Source organism: Lissotriton vulgaris, chromosome 11 (genome assembly GCF_964263255.1).
Source record: "Lissotriton vulgaris chromosome 11, aLisVul1.2, whole genome shotgun sequence".
Lineage (NCBI taxonomy): Eukaryota > Metazoa > Chordata > Amphibia > Caudata > Salamandridae > Lissotriton > Lissotriton vulgaris.
In genome coordinates, this window is record NC_141699.1 from 822,321,692 (window position 1) to 822,337,336 (window position 15,645).

At 49.9% G+C, this 15,645-nt stretch overlaps 1 protein-coding gene across 1 annotated transcript in view; it reads right to left on the reverse strand.

Moving 5' to 3' along the window:
- Nucleotides 1-15,645, reverse strand: part of LOC147683537 (kyphoscoliosis peptidase-like) — a 341,732-nt gene that overhangs the window by 252,753 nt on the left and 73,334 nt on the right. The window lies entirely within an intron of this gene.

The window sequence follows — 15,645 nt, forward strand, 5'->3', positions numbered from 1 at the left end:
GTTGCCAGACAGTGGGTTGGAATGGGTTGTTGTGTCAGTTAGCCTCAGCTTGTTACTGGATGGGGCCTCTAGCTCTGTGTCTTAAATAAACTTATTTTGCCTTTTACTGCACCTTCTACTCTGCTTTATGGAGGGACAGACTTCCACAGAGAGCCTATGTTTGGCCAGATCAATCTCCTTAGAAATCACATCCACAGCCCTCATTAGGAAGCTGTCTATAGATGCATGAGCAGGTGTAATTACACGAGGGCATGCTTTCTTCTTCCCTATTACACAAATGGAGGTACTGTGAAACAAGCTGGATCAACAGCAAGAGAATAATAAGGCAGTGAGGATAAAAATTAGCAGTCACTACAGTACCTCAGGGTAGAAAGTAGGTCCCAGATGGCACTTGTGAATAAGTTAATCGATGGGACCAGGGCGCCTGGCCCAGCCCAGCCTCCTGTGGCGATGATGGGCCTATGTTGGTCCGTGCAAGCGCTCAGGCGTGTCCTGTGTTATGGGACTTGCAGTGCAATTTTGTATGCGTCACCACTCCTCACCAAGAGGCCCGCTTCCACAGGAGAAGGTATCTAGGGGACATAGTCGCACTCCAGAATCTGCAGCAAGACACAGCAGCAGGCAGGGAACAGCGCAGTGGAACCCATGTTGGGAGACTTGCAGTGCACTTTTGCAGCGCATCACTCCTCCTCAACCAGGGGCCTGCCTTCACAGCAGAAGGTATTTGTGGGCCGAGCCCCACCCCAGAACTGGCAGCAAGGCACAGCAGTGGGCAGGGAACAGTGCTGTGTGTAGTGATTGCGCAGGGGCGCCCTCCCGCTGTGCAATGAACGGTGGAGCCTTGCTGTGCGCAGCACAGAACACACGGGCACTCAGTATATTATTTAACCATGGACTGCCTCTGCAGCTCAGCCTATCTTTATTTATGTACGCGCTCATGCCGGTCGGCATGCGCGCAGGGGACGTGACTTGTCGTGCGCGCCAGCGGTAAACACTGGTGCGCTGACTGTCACATCTCCTCTTAACTCAGTCCTTGATTGGATCTCGAGAGTCTCGTAGTTCACTTACTTGACAGGCAAAGTCCCTTAGGTGAGAGCTTGGCGGAGGATTCTCTCCCAGGGCATACCTAGAAGTGCCTCGGCTGGTGGTTTAGGAAGGGACTGGGGTGCTGGGTACTGGAGGCAGATTTGGGGTTTCACGGGTGGCCTCCGGACTTGCCGGTGAAGGGATCGCTCCTGGAGAGGGGTTATCATCTTTCTGAGGCTCTTCCTGGCTGACCTCGGCCTCCTCTGTGTGGTCTGCAATGGCAGTCGGAGAAGTGGGCCTGTCCACTTGTTTGAACCACAAGAGTTTGCGGGTCACTGTTTCTACCTCTTTCTCGACCATCACAATGGTCCCTTTTCTGTCGACCAATGTCCAATGCCCTTGCTCGTACCGAGTCAGGAATTTTCTTCTGGGTCTCTGGTCCTTCATGATGACGATGTCTCCTTGCTGTATCTTACGGGATGCTGCACTCCGAGCCTGGCTGGAAGAGTTATTGTGTTTCTTTCTACTCCTGAGGGCACCTTCTTCATCAAATAGAGGGGGGAACCAAACAGGAGCAGTGGGGATACCATCCCTGCGGCTGCCGTTGAGCATCAGAGCCCAGGGCGCTTGGCATGTTGATCAGTGTGACGTGCTCTGATACTCTTGCAGGAACCTCTGCAGTTCTTGCTTTCGGTTGCTTTGCTCTGCCACAGCAATGCTTGGGGCCATTGTGGGGTGATACGCCGGTGCCAGATGCCATGGTGGTGCATGAACTCACGGAACTCATGCTCTTGGAATAAGGGCCCATTGTCGCTGCGTAGCTAGGGCAGGGCCAACATGTAGGAAGGCCGTTGAGTTCACGACTTCGACCACCAGGCACTTTGAGTAGCTATCGATGAGAGCTAGTGTGACCCGCCCGTCAGGGAACCTCCCAAAGTCCACGCTCCCCTTTTCCCATGGGCTTTGGCCGTGTTCTTCTGTGTGGATAGGCGCTGGTCTCTCCGGCTCGCTCATTTTTTGGCAGGATGGGCACTTCTGGACGGTCTCTTCTACCCTGGCATCCATCCCTGGGAACCAGACCTTTTCCCTCATGTAGGAATTCCTCTTTTCCACTCCTTGATGCCCTCTGTGGATGAGTGTGTTGCCCGTAGCTGCAGAAATGCCAGGATGATGATGCAGTGTCCTCCCAGGAGAATGCCTCCTTTGGTGAGGCTCAGTTTGTTCCTGACTCTCCGCATGTGCATCAGGCTTTCCTTCTCTGGGCTTGACCATTTGTTTGCAGACTGTAGGAATTGACTCCACAGCCCTCCATGGATAGTGTCCCTGACCTTCTTTATGACTGGGTCTTGCCGGGCTGCGATGGCTACTTCTTCATGTATCAGCGCTCAAGGGCACATCAGTGCCACGATCATGTCTAGGTGTGCCTCAGTGTCCTCACTGCTAGGTTCTTCACTTCCACCTCCAGTTGTGTCTGGGTGTCTTGCTAGGAAGTCGACCGGGTTCTTGGCGCCGGGCCTGTAGATGACGTCCATGTCATAATGTTGGAGCCCGATAGCCCATCTTTTAATGCGTGGTGGCGGGTGAGGCGCTGATTGTAGGAGAGTAGGGTCTGCTTCCTATGGTTACCCCCACTTTTTGCTGTGATTCTCTGGTTTTTCGTCTTTAGTCTGGCTGTGGCCCTGCTAATCAGGCCCACAGCCTAGCTGTTATCTCTCTAAATTGATACCATGTACTTTAGGTACATACCAGATTGGTTACTGGGTCACCCTTGTGAGCCCCTGTATAGTGTACCCTAGGTACCCAGGGCATAGGTGCACCCTAGGCCTACCAGGGGCTGCAGCATGTATTGGGCCACCCCTGGGTTGCATTCCAAACTAACACCACAGGTCTGTTCTTACAGCCTGGGTAAGGTGGTGTAAACACCCCTTATTCAGATATAGTATGTCTATATCTACCTTATATATAGACACATAGTAACCTATACGTCACTCCTATGGCAGGCCTTAACAATCCTGGAGGCAGAGTGCTTGGTTTTATGTGAGTGGGTGCCCTAGCACGAGCTGAGCCCCTCTGTAGCTTTCGGAACCATCTCCTTATAGCTGTTCTATGATATAGCCATACTATATACTCTTAATGACATTATAATCCTCGTGGTTAATGCTAGCTTTGGTTTGGCTTTATCAAAACATGTCGTGTAAGGTGTCAAACACTTTGGAATACTACCCCAACAAGCTCTGGTGGCGGGGGAAGCATTCTACCCTTCTAGAGGGAGAAGACATGTAGTTACTGGTAAACCCGGTTAAAGTTAAACAGAGCCTCAGCATCACAAAATGGATGCTGCTGCCACAGACACGAGTCTGCCCCCCTACTGCTGGACGAAACTCCGGCAAGGGAAGCCTGGACAATAGGTTTCCTGCCAAGGGAGGTGCTGTCACCTCCCTAGACAGGCTTTTGTGTATTGGGACAGGGAGGGCTGCATTCAGTGAATGCTTTCCAGACACTGCCAGGGGCACACAAGGTGCTCCATGCATTTCCCAGTTTAAACCGGTTGCTGGGACACTCCTCCCCAGCCCTGACGTGAAACTGGGCAAAGGGAAAGGGGTGTAACCACCCCCTTCCCAGGTCCACCCATAGGAGGGATGTTTAAAATAGTCCAACCCCTAAACTTAGTATAAGTATAGGATCTCAGTCCCTAGGACTTTAGATCACCCTGAACGAAACTTTGAAACATATATCCTGGACCATTGACATTCCATTTCGACTGGAAGACGGAAGACATCTCCCTTGTGCTCAAGGAGTGACCACCCTGTTCAAACAGGCACCAACAACTTTGCCAGTCTGCATTCTCGAGGCTCCCGCCGGATCCCGAAGAATCTGCGACACAGGACACAGACTTCCAGACATCTCTGACCTCGACCTTCGCTCACAGCAAAACTGAGACCAGTGGCGGACACGAGAGAAGTGGGACCGGAACTCCTGGACATCCTGCATTTTGCATGCTGCATCGACTCCTTAGGTATCTCGAAGTTGTGCATTGGTGTGCTTGAAGCCCCAGCCTGAGCACCATTTGCACCGAAGCTCAGAGGTCCACATTCCGCGAGTGTCCCGTGGACCCCGCTTTTGCCTTTCAGCTTGATGCATCTTCCTGGTTCCTAGTATGTTGGCTAGTAAGCCCCCTGAAGACTTACTTTTGAATTTAACTCGCTTTCCTGGTTGCTCCAGGCTAGCTCCAGCTTTCCTACAAAGGAGAAGTACTACAGACCTTGCTGGTCTGCACCAAAGCCAATCTTGACATCTTGCATGGATTACGTTTGTCAAGGCTTGTTGGGTGCAATCTGGATACCGACACCTCAGTCCACTAGATCCTTTCTGGATCAGATCGAATTCAGCTCCTGTCATCGTCGACACCTCCTGGACCTCGTGGCTGAAGAGACAAGCTTCACCTTTTCACCTGAAATCACCCCACATGGGCTGGCAGCTTTCCATAGCCATCCTTGTCACTGGCAAGGGACCCAGACTCTGTCCCTTCTGCTTTCAGGTTCTTCAGGTCTTCGATCCACCCTTGGATCCACCCGGACACTTTTCCTCTGGTCGCCTGCAGCACTTCTTTGCAGATCTCCATTGAAATTGACGACGAAACCGACACCAAAAGACACCTATGCACCCGGCTTCCGTGGGTCAGGTAATACAAGTACTCTAGTAGTCTCGAGGGTATTGGCCCTCCTAGTGTCTAAATCTAAAAGGGTTCCATCATAGTTCATTTAGAAGTGTCCTTAAATTGTAAATTTGTAACTTGTTCGTTTCGCATTGAAAGTCAATGGTAATCAGCGGCTGTGTTTAGACACTGCATGTGTCTCCCGTCAGCCTCCTACTTCCCAACACTTGGTTGTTCCTAGAAGCCCAAGCGATTCCACAGGCCCTAGGCCTGCTTACAATTTCAGACGTGGTTCTTTTACCACTATTTTAGTATATGGTTTGTGAGGCCTCTAAGGCATAACGTATACTGTGCAACTTATCGTATGCTAATTGAGTTTCTTGTATTGCACTTTTACCTCTGACCTCATAAAGAGTGCAGAGGGGTTGTGTTTAGAATAAATAAATACATATTTATTTGATATATACCTTGTGTGGTGTGCTTTCATTTGTTACTCAAGGGATTATAATTGGTAAAACAACTTGCTTAATGCGCTCTCTGAAGTCTTAGCCGGATGACTGCTGGTCCATGCTGCCACTAGGATAGCTTTCTATAAGGTTGACTTTACAACCACCATCAATAATGGTTGATTAGACTGGTGCAAGGTGCCCACTAGAACTAGTGGACATCAAATGCCAGGCTAACTTCTCACACTGATCCTCTGAATAGCGGCACTAGAGGTGATCTGTGACAACAGTGAACGGGTGACCGCATATGTACAGGTGGAAGTGTCTGCAGCCCCACCAGATTGCCAGGGCTTTTCTTTTAATTTGAGAGTATCGTTTCTCTTTCGGGGATGGCACTTTGCTGGCATACGCAAGGGCAGGTCATCGCCCGGGCTCCTGTTCCTGTGTGAGGACAGCCCCTAGGCCGACAGGGCTTGAGTCTATAAGTATTTAAGTCTTCTTCGCAGGGTCAAAGTACATCAGCGTGGTGTGGTCAAGGAGGACCTTCTGGAATGCCTGAATCGCCGTCTCCTCAGCTGGACCCCACTGCCACATGGCATCTGCCCAGTGAGATTTCGGAGGGGTTCTGCACGGTTGGCTAGGTCCGGAATGAAGCGGCCACAGTACGTGGCCATTCCCAGGAAACTGCGCACTTCCACCACAGTGAGTGGGGCAACTGCGGTCTTGATGACTTGGGATGTCGGTGGATCGACTTGTATGCCTTCTTGGGTGAACGTGTAGCCAAAGAACTCTATCTTCTGCTGGAACAGCAGGCATTTCTCTTCGTGTAAGGTGACCCCGTGGTCCATGAGTCTCTTCAGTGTCGCTCTCACGTGCCAGTAATGTTCTTCCGCTGTTATGTTATGTTAATTTGCTTATATAGCGCATGGCTGCCCCAGCAACAGGGCGTCCCAGCGCTTGCAGACAGACCCGCCGGTGGAGTGTAGCCGGGTAAACGGTGGAGTGAGATCATTTTAAGGCACCCGGTGTGTCAGCCTCCCTAAATGGAGGCGAACAGCCAGGTTTTAATTTGTTTCCGAAAGAGCCAGTGATCTTGTGTGGGGCGTGCCTTGAGGGGGATGGAATTCCATAGAGCTGGGGCCATGTACTTAAAAGACCGGCCGCCTGCTCTGCTGGTTCGGGCAAGGTGGAGGTCTGCAGAGCGTAAGGCACGTGTGGGAACGTAGAAGGTGCAGAGTCCCTGCAGTATTTGGGGGCCCTGGCCATGTAAAATGTTGTGGGTTAGGCAGAGGGTCTTAAATTGAATTCTTTGTTTCACGGGCAGCCAATGCAGCCGGCGCAGGAGATGTGAGGTGCAACAGTGTTTAGGTAGGGCAAAGAGGGTGCGGGCAGCTGCGTTTTGAGCCCTTTGAAGTCTTTTAGTGACCGTCTTGTTGGTTCCAAGAAATAGTCCGTTACAATAGTCCAGGTGGGATAGGACCAGGGACCGAACAATTACTTGGCAAGTGGGTGGCTCGAAAAAGCCCAAGATGGGTTTGAGGCTGCCTAGGCGGCCGAAACAGGTACCAGCAACCCTTTTTGCATGTGACTCAGAAGATAGTGAGTTGTCCATTAAGACCCCCAAATTCTTAACTACCTCCTTAGGTATCGGAGGGGGACTCATTGTCAGAGGCCACCAGTTATAGTCCCACTTCAGTGAGTCACGGCCAATCAGGAGCACCTCCGTTTTAGAGGAGTTAAGTTGGAGATAGTTCTCTGTCATCCAGTTCGAGATGGCCAGGACGTCTTCCTGGAATTTGACCTGGTCCAGCACGGTGTTATTAGAGAAGGTGAGAATAAGCCTCGTGTCGTCCGCACAGAAGATCATTTTGATCTTTTGTTCTTTGGCCAGAAGGGCCAAGGGGCGGACATACATGTTAAACAGCGTGGGGCTTAGGGCAGAGCCCCGAGGAACACCGCAATTGAGAGGGAGCCTGCTAGATAAATAAGGTGGAGCATGAATCTGGAAGTAGCGGTCGGATAGAAATGACGCGAACCAAGCCAGAGCCCCACCGCTGACCCTGGTCTCCCTGAGACGTTTGAGCAGAATCTCGTGGGAGACCGTGTCGAACGGCGCGCTGAGGTCAAGCAGGATCAGTGCTGAGGTGTTCCCTAGGTCTTGTGAGGCCCTCAGTTGTTCCGTGACTGCCAGTAGAGCGGACTCCGTGCTATGCTTAGCCCAGAAGCCGTTTTGTGACTTATCCAGGATCCCATTAGCTTCCAGGTATCTGGTCAGGATGGAATTCACATGTGCTTCCATCACCTTGGCCAGGAACGGCAGAAGGGAAATGGGTCTGGAGTTTTCTGGGAGGGAAGGATCCAGAGTGGGCTTCTTCAGCAGAGTGATAACTTTGGCATGTGTCCATGACCTGGGGATTATAGATGACTGGAGTGACCTGTTGATCAATTCCCATCCCTCACACAGAATGGAGTCCCGGAATAGCCTAAAGGTGTCATCGGGTGACCCAGACTTCACCTTTGTGGCCAAGAGTTCGAGATCTTTGTGGGCCAGGGATGGGAGGGTTTGTAGGGAGTAAGGGGGGTCAAGTGGACAGGTGGGTCGGCCAGAAATCGAGGTAGACCTTCTTATATCCAACAAGTTATAGATCCCCTCAACTTTATTGATGAAGAAACGGGCCAGATCTTCGCATTGCGAGTTGGAGGCTATTGTGTTGTTGGTTCCCTCTGGTGCTTTAGTCATGTCTTTTATCAGGGAAAAGATGGTTTTAGAAGGGTTGGGGCTGGAATTAATCATATTAGTATAAAATGCAGCTTTTGTTTTTTGTATGCGTTTGTGATATGCTTTAGTGGCTGACCTATAGATGTTCTTTGCTATAGGGTCGTAGGAACGCCTCCAGGCACTGCTCGAAATTCTTGCAGTGCTTTTTTTCTGCTGCTAATATCTCGGTGTACCATGGATGCGACTGCTCGCGTTTGGGGCGGGACATTTTATTGGGGATATAGTGGTCTAGCGTGTTGTTGATCCAAACCCTACAGGCTTTGTCTGCTTCCTCCAGATTACTGGGCCAATCTGGGTGTGAAGATTTAAGGCTGGACTCGAAGCCGGGAGCGTCCAGTTTATGCCAAGGGCACCTCCAGAGGGGAGGGGAGAGATTCTGCCGATAGGTGGCTAATGTGCTAATGCATATGTGGATGAGGAAGTGGTCCGTCCAGATGAGAGGAAGGGGGGCGTGGACTTTGATTCCTTCAATGTTGGAGGACACAGGGTCGAGCAAGTGGCCTGCCAGGTGTGATGGACCTTTGACTAACTGAGTTAGCTGGCAGGCTCCCAAGTCTCCCAGGAAGTTAGTGATGTCATGGGAGTCAAGGCGCTCTAGATGTAAGTTTAGATCTCCCAGTATACTGAAGTTGGCTGTCTGCAGGGCAAGGGTAGAGATGGTCAGGGTCAGGGCTTCCTGAAAGGTGCTCGCCGGCCCTGGGGAGCGGTAGATAAGGAGCCCAGTGCAAGTGAAATTGTCTGATATCCTGATCTTGAATAGAGCGCATTCGCAGTCAAGTATTATCACGGGGGAGAGAGTGCAGGGGTAGGCAGATTTGGATATCACAGCTAGCCCGCCCCCCCTACCACTGGGTCTATTCTGAATAAGCATTGTGTAGCCTGTCGGGAGGGCCAGGGCCGGGACGGCAGTCGAGTCGCTGGTTAGCTAGGTCTCAGTTAGGAAGAGTAGGTCCACATTTCTTCGTGGTGTTTTACCAGGGACCTGCAGTTCAGGCTATATACGTTAAGATTTGTGGGCTTGGAAGACTCTGGTGGTGCCTGGGGTTTTATGTGGTATCTGGGTGCCAGAGATGGGCAGCGCAGGGAGCCCAGGTGCGATGGGCAAACAGGTCCTCCCCGGAGTAAGGGGGTAACTGTGCCATCCGACAACCAGGGGTTCTGACGTCTGGCATCGGACTGCGCGGACGGGCGCAGACGGGTGCAGACGGGCTTGCCTTTGGCGCGCCAGCGGCACGCCCGCTGCGCGCGTCCGCTGCGTGGGAGTGCTGGCATGCCGGCTATGAGGGCGCAGGTCCCGCCTCTGCCGGAAGTGCGTCACCCTCGGGGGGCCGGGCACAGGTCTGTTCACGCCCTCCACTCAACCGGCACAGGCCGTGGCGGAACGGGGCTTAGACCGGAAGTGAGGGGAGCAGGTAGGATCCGAGTTTTAAAAGTGCAATTTTAAAATATATACAGGCTTTAAAAGTATATTTCAGTGCAAGTATTTCTCAGTGCATTACAAGCTGTCTTCGAGTGGATGAGGATATCATCACTCACGTTAAAGAATCCAGGTACCCCGACTAGGATCTCCTTGGAATATTTCCACGGCAGAGGATATACCGAAATTCAGCCGTTTATACCTCTGGAGGCGTAGGTGTGTGCTGAAAGTAGTTATGTATCGACTGTCTTTGGCCAGTCCTAGTTGTTGATAGCCCGCATTCAGATCCAGTTTTGAGAACCATCTGGACACGTTCAGGTCGGCCACAATGTCATCCATAGTCGGCGTTATGTGGCGTTCACGCCTAATGGCCTTATTCGGAAGGCGCATGTTGATACAGAGTCTGATCTTCCCCGGGTTGGCGGGGCTGTTCCATAATTACCATGGGTGACACCCACGGCATGGGCCCAGACACTTTCTCTATGACCCCTTAATCTTCAAGCTTCTGCAGTTCCTCCTCCACCAGTGGTCGGAGATGAAAAGGGATCCTCCGGTGTCTTAGGGCTGTTGGCGGAATGGTCAGGTCTATGTGTAGTCAAATGAGGGCTCTCTTTATTTTGCCTAGCCCCTTAAACAGTCTTCAAACTGGCTCAGCATATTCTCCGTCTGGTCCACTTGTACTCTCCTGGCGAACGTCACCAGGCATAGGTCCTCGGCCGTATGGCTGTCGAGCCACGTGTCTGCCTCCTGGTTAATGACATGGATATCAATGGTGATCTCTATACCTTCTGAACGCACTGGCATGGTCATTTTGCCCCGGAGAGACAGTGGTGAGTCGCTACCATACACAAAGATCGGAGCCTTTGACAGTCTGAGTTCCGGTTTGGGCCTTAGCTTGTTATATTGCTGGATCCCCATTACTGTTACCGAGGCTCCGGTGTCAATTACCGCATTGACGTCTGACCCTGCAATCTGTATTGTGCAGCAAGGTTGGAGTTGCCTCCTACTCTTCAGGGCTTGGGTGAATGAAACTAGATAAATCTCCCCTTCGTCTTCCAATGGGGAATCGTTTCCTTGGTAGATTGTCTGTTCTCTCTTCTTCCCTCCGGACTGTGATGATAGCAAGACTTGCGATAGGTGGTGGACCATCCTTTCTTCTGCACACTGAGGCGTAGTGATTTGCGATGCCACAGTTAGTGCACGTTTTCCCTTGTGCCGGGCATGACTGTAAGGGGTGTTCCTCATACTCGCTGTATCCACAGTGGGTCTTTGGGATCTGTGGCTGGCGATCTTGTGGTCTGTAGGCCTTGTCTCTTATTCTGACTGTGTCCGTCCTCTCTGCTTTGACAGCGACGCTCTTCTCCGCCCCACGGACTAACGCCATGTCCATTTCTTCCACCCACGCAGCTGAAAGGCTGTGAGACCGTGCTAGTATGAGGACGTCATTCATCTGGATCTTCGGCTGCCTGAATATAAGGCCTCGCATGACTTTGCTGCGTATTCCCAGAATCAGTAGGGCTCTGATTTCTTCTGCAGCTCGATCTCCCACGAGGTGGGTATTGGCTGGTTCTCTGAGCTGCGCCTAAAAAGCATCTACCGACACACCCTCTCTTTGCTTGGCTTGCCTCAGCTTGAAATGTTCGAAGTCTGGGTTCATCTGTGGGGTTGAAGTGGGCGTTCTGGGCTGTGATAGCAGCAGGGTAGTCTTCGGGGGCCCCGGGTTTGGTAGATGCTTACCAGCATAATGGAGCAGCAGCGAGCGTTTTACTGCCCCATCCTTTTCCCTCATGGCGATGAAGTAGTTCTCCAGGCGACCAATCCAGGTCTGCCACCTTTGGCCCAGCTGTGGTGGAGTTTGCCGACTCACTGAATGGAGGCAGGACACCCGAGGGGGGAAGGTGCAGCATTGCTGGTGCAGGGACCTGGGCATCGTTATCCTGATCCCCCATAACGCTAGACGCGGGCGCTGACGTGCGGTCTAGCAAGGACCCTGTCCACACGTAGTGGGCCTAGATGTGCAGTTGATGGTGCGTGGGCGCCGGATGATGTGGGACTCACGTGTGTTTTGTCGTGTGGCACTTGCCAGGCCGGCTAAGGTCAAGTTTTGTGTCCTTGTGGCTTCCCCTGGGGCATGTGGGACTCAGCCCTGTAGCTTGTCGCTGATCGCCTGACCAGCTGATGCTGTGGCGGGGACAAATTGCCGAGTTCTCCTGCTTCCTGGCAGCTGCTTGTGCAGGAGATGAAGTGAGGCAGGGCCACTTGCAGTGCTGCCCGGCGGGGCCTTCTCGTGAAGTCTGCATGTGGCCTTATTGGAGCCAAATTATGGGTGTGTTGATCCACTCCTCGTCACCAATGTAGTGATTGCGCAGGGGCGCTCCCCTGTTGTGTGATGCGTGTTGGTGCCTCGCTGCGTGCAGCACAGAACACACGGGCACTCTATATTAATGAACTGCGGACTGTCTCTGCAGCTCCGCCCATTTTTTTTTATGTACGCGCTCATACCGGCCGGCGCGAGGCCCATGACTTGTCGGCGCACTCCAGCAGTAAACACTGGTGTGCTGACTGTCTCACTTTGGAAGCCACGCTCAGGGACTTGCAGTTGCTTTTGTAGAGGGCAGGGGCGGATTGGCAAGGCGGGCATTCGGGAATGGGCCGAAGGGCCGATGCCTCAGTGCCCTCTGTGGGCCGTTTTTTTTCTCCCCTGTCCCAGTCCACAGAGAGTGGACTAGGAAAGGGGAGGAAAAAAAACGGCCCACAGAGTGCACGGAGACGGAGAAAATGAAAGCAGCCTCGCTGTGCGGCCAGACAGCAATTTTCAGTGTGGCCTCTCCTTCACCCCTACCCTGCCAAGCAATCAAGCTGAGGCTGGGCAGGGGTGACTGTTTGCAATAATCGGCCTCCCTGGGGGCCAGGTGTTTCTCAGGCCTTTGAGCCATTTGCACCTCGGCCCCCTGGCGCCCATGCAGCCCAGAAACGGTGTTAGTCTTAACACCGTGCCCACTGCCCTTCACATTCAGGGCATAGTGGGCGAGGAAGAATGGGTCTTGCTGTGGGGGCCTGGTGATGTTTGGAATTTTTTTGTTTTATTTATTTATTTATGCGATTTTATATAGTGCGGACTTTACCCGAAGGTGTCAGAGCGCTTCACACTAGGAACAGCAATAATACATGAGGAGAAAATTATAAGTGGACAAATTACAAAAGCAAACGTTAAGTTACATGAATCAAAAGTGACAATAGTGAGCAACCAAAATACAAGAGGAGCAAACGATACATTACAGGAGGAAAAAGAGATATGTGTGCAGGTTACAAAAGCGTACAAAATACAAGTAGAGGTATAATACTGCAATTAATGGCAGACACTCCAGCACAAGAACAAACGTTACGTAGGCAATGGTGGCACTTGCGCAAGTATCTAAAGCAAACAAAAGTGAGAGGTAGCAAACAGTGTGTTACACGAGAAAAGTGACTTGTGCAAGTTACAAATGGGTACCATACATAGGTACAAGGGTAATACTACAGTACATGGTAAATACTCAAACTGCCAGAACACACTGGGAAGGCACTTCCCATGCACCAGCTTCACCTCAGCCTCCCCCCTGGCTACCTGGCTACCTTGGATGACCCAGAAAGCTGTGTTTTGTGCTCCACAGCCAGGACATTTTCCCAAGACCTGGAGGGTTGATTAATTTACTAATTGCAGGGGCCTTACCTCTGTTCATGTGCTCCTGAGCTGAAGGTCTGGGGAGGGCTGAGTAGGTTAGTAACAGCAGGGGCTTTGCTGCTTTTCAGGTGCTCCTGTGCTGGAGGGCTGGAATAATTTTGTGACAAAAAGGGGCCTTGCTATTTTTTTTAGTTGCTCAGCATGTAGGCCATTGTCACCTTGGCCCTGTGTCGTGTGCAAGAACAGTATCCTCCCACTTTCATTCCTTGTCTGTGCAAATGGTGTTTCATGAAAGGGCACGCCCCTTGAATGTGGGCCACGCCCCTTAAATATGGGCCACGCCTCTTGAATGTGGGCCACTTTTTTCGTCAGTGCCCGGGCCGAATTGTGATCCCAATCCGACCCTGGTAGAGGGTCATGTCTCCTCTACAAGGGGCCCACCTTTACAGGAGAAGGTATCTTTGGGATGTAGTGTCACTCCAGAACCCGCACGCCGCAGCAGGGCGCAGGGTACAGCGCCATGGAAAAAATAATAATCATATACATTCTTTCTGACAAATACTGCAGTTCTCAACTGAAGGAGAGCAACAGCGAGCTTCTATGGTGGAGTTTACACTTGGCAATAAATATGTTGCAGATTGAAAGAGTCATTGCTCATTCTAATATTGGTTGCACAACTCCCAAACAAAACCTAAATAAAACACATGAAGGTCGTGGCTAAGATCCTAGGAGGGCGGGGAGGAGAAGGTGAGGGGTGGGTTACCAATTGTGTGTTATGGAAGTTATTACTAGTATTTCTTATGGTATGATTATAAGGGTAGGTACCTTCCTGATTAGATTAGATAGACAGAATCAAAGCAAATAACATCCCTTCAGTGTACGCAGGACTATGGTGAATTTCTGACCAATCGGGGATCCCTTGTTGTGAAAGTTATTGGTAGGTCAAGAGAAGCCATCTATGTTAGGGGGCCAGAAAAAGGAATTCCACAGAAAATGTGGCCCACCTAAAACTAACAATTCGGTTATATTAATCATCATCAAACAACTTTATTCGATCTTGTTAAAAAACATAGATCGTAAAAATATATACATAAAAATATTTTTCTGACCATAAAATCTACTGGGAAATAAATATTAAAAATAACTATTACAAACCCTAGACAATAACACTTCAAATTTAACAATTCCCCAGTATACAAAATGTATGTATTTGATGTCGGTAATCAGTAAATCCAACACAGTGCAAATTCAACTATCACGGTTGCCTACGAAAAAAAACCAATTAATTCATGACTGAAAATTAATTACAGCTAAAACGACTGACACAGCCATGAAAGCGATTAAAAAATAATAATTAATTCTTTGGTCAACCACATAATTTCCTAAATGATGTATAGGCACCGTTAGTCAGTTATTAAAATGTAGACAGCTCTAAATTTGATAAATTGTCTCCTTCGCTTACACTAACACTTCGGTTTCATTTATAATGAGCTGAGATCACTTCTGGCCATCTGCCATGCAGTGTTTGCCATACTCTTAGCCATGTTGTTGGAAGCCCCTTGCAGGCTTAAACCCGTTTTGCTACTGACAATATATGTGTGGAATGTGAATTCATTGGAGCTACTGAAATGAGTCAGTGACATAACATATGTAATAAAAAGAACTGGAATTAGAGATATACCCTGGGGTCACCACTGGACAGAGAACAGTGAACTAAGGTCAGAGGAGGCAAAGATACTACCTGTTTCCCGTCAGAATAAAACAAGTATACTACTCTCGTGGACATTCACTAACTGAAGAGGAATATTCACCCAATGTAGATGAATTTACATTTTGAGTTAAGTTGCGGAAATAAGGAAGGGGAATCAGACAAAATGATTTGCAAATAATATATTGGCGATGCTAAATCCTATGGAATCACAAAAGTTCTTCACTGAGTTTTCCATTAGCAACTCTTGTAAACGTGTGCAAAAAAAGTTAGCTTATATGTGATAGCAATATGGTAAGTGGAAGGGTCAGTATCACCAGAATTTTCATGGCAGTGCATTGGAAGAGGTTTACTTTCCTATAGAGAAAATGTAAAAACCTATAAATTGCAAATACATTGTTTCACCTTACTTTGTCTGAAAAAAAGACAAACATTCCATGGTGGATAATCCACCTAGAAATGGACTTGGTTTGCAAGGCGAACTCATGGAAAGCTAATAGAGGAACGCAAATGGAAAACAGCTTTGTATAACTACGTGAAAAGAAGACTATATGTACTCATATGCACAATATTCGTTTTGAAAAGGGCCCAGAAACACCACATGTAGTAGGTTGCTTTTTATTAAATAACTGGTTTCACTTTTATAGAAAGAAACGCCTCACCGCTGCACAGTTTTGAGAGGGCTCTCTCTGATCCAATTGTTTCATTCCAATCAAGGGGACTATTTACAAGCCCCTGGCGCCACCGGTGAGTCACTTTGTATTTGATAAAAAAGTGATGCAACGGCGGTGCGAGCGCTTGTAAACAAGTCTCCAATTCTTCTCTGGAAAGAATGAATATTGAAAAAAGGTTAAAGGTTTCAGTCTTGGTGTAACAAGGCGAGGGACTGGAGCCTGGATGGGTAGGGTACATTTGAAGGCCTATCAGCTGCAGCAAAGATTTAACCAATA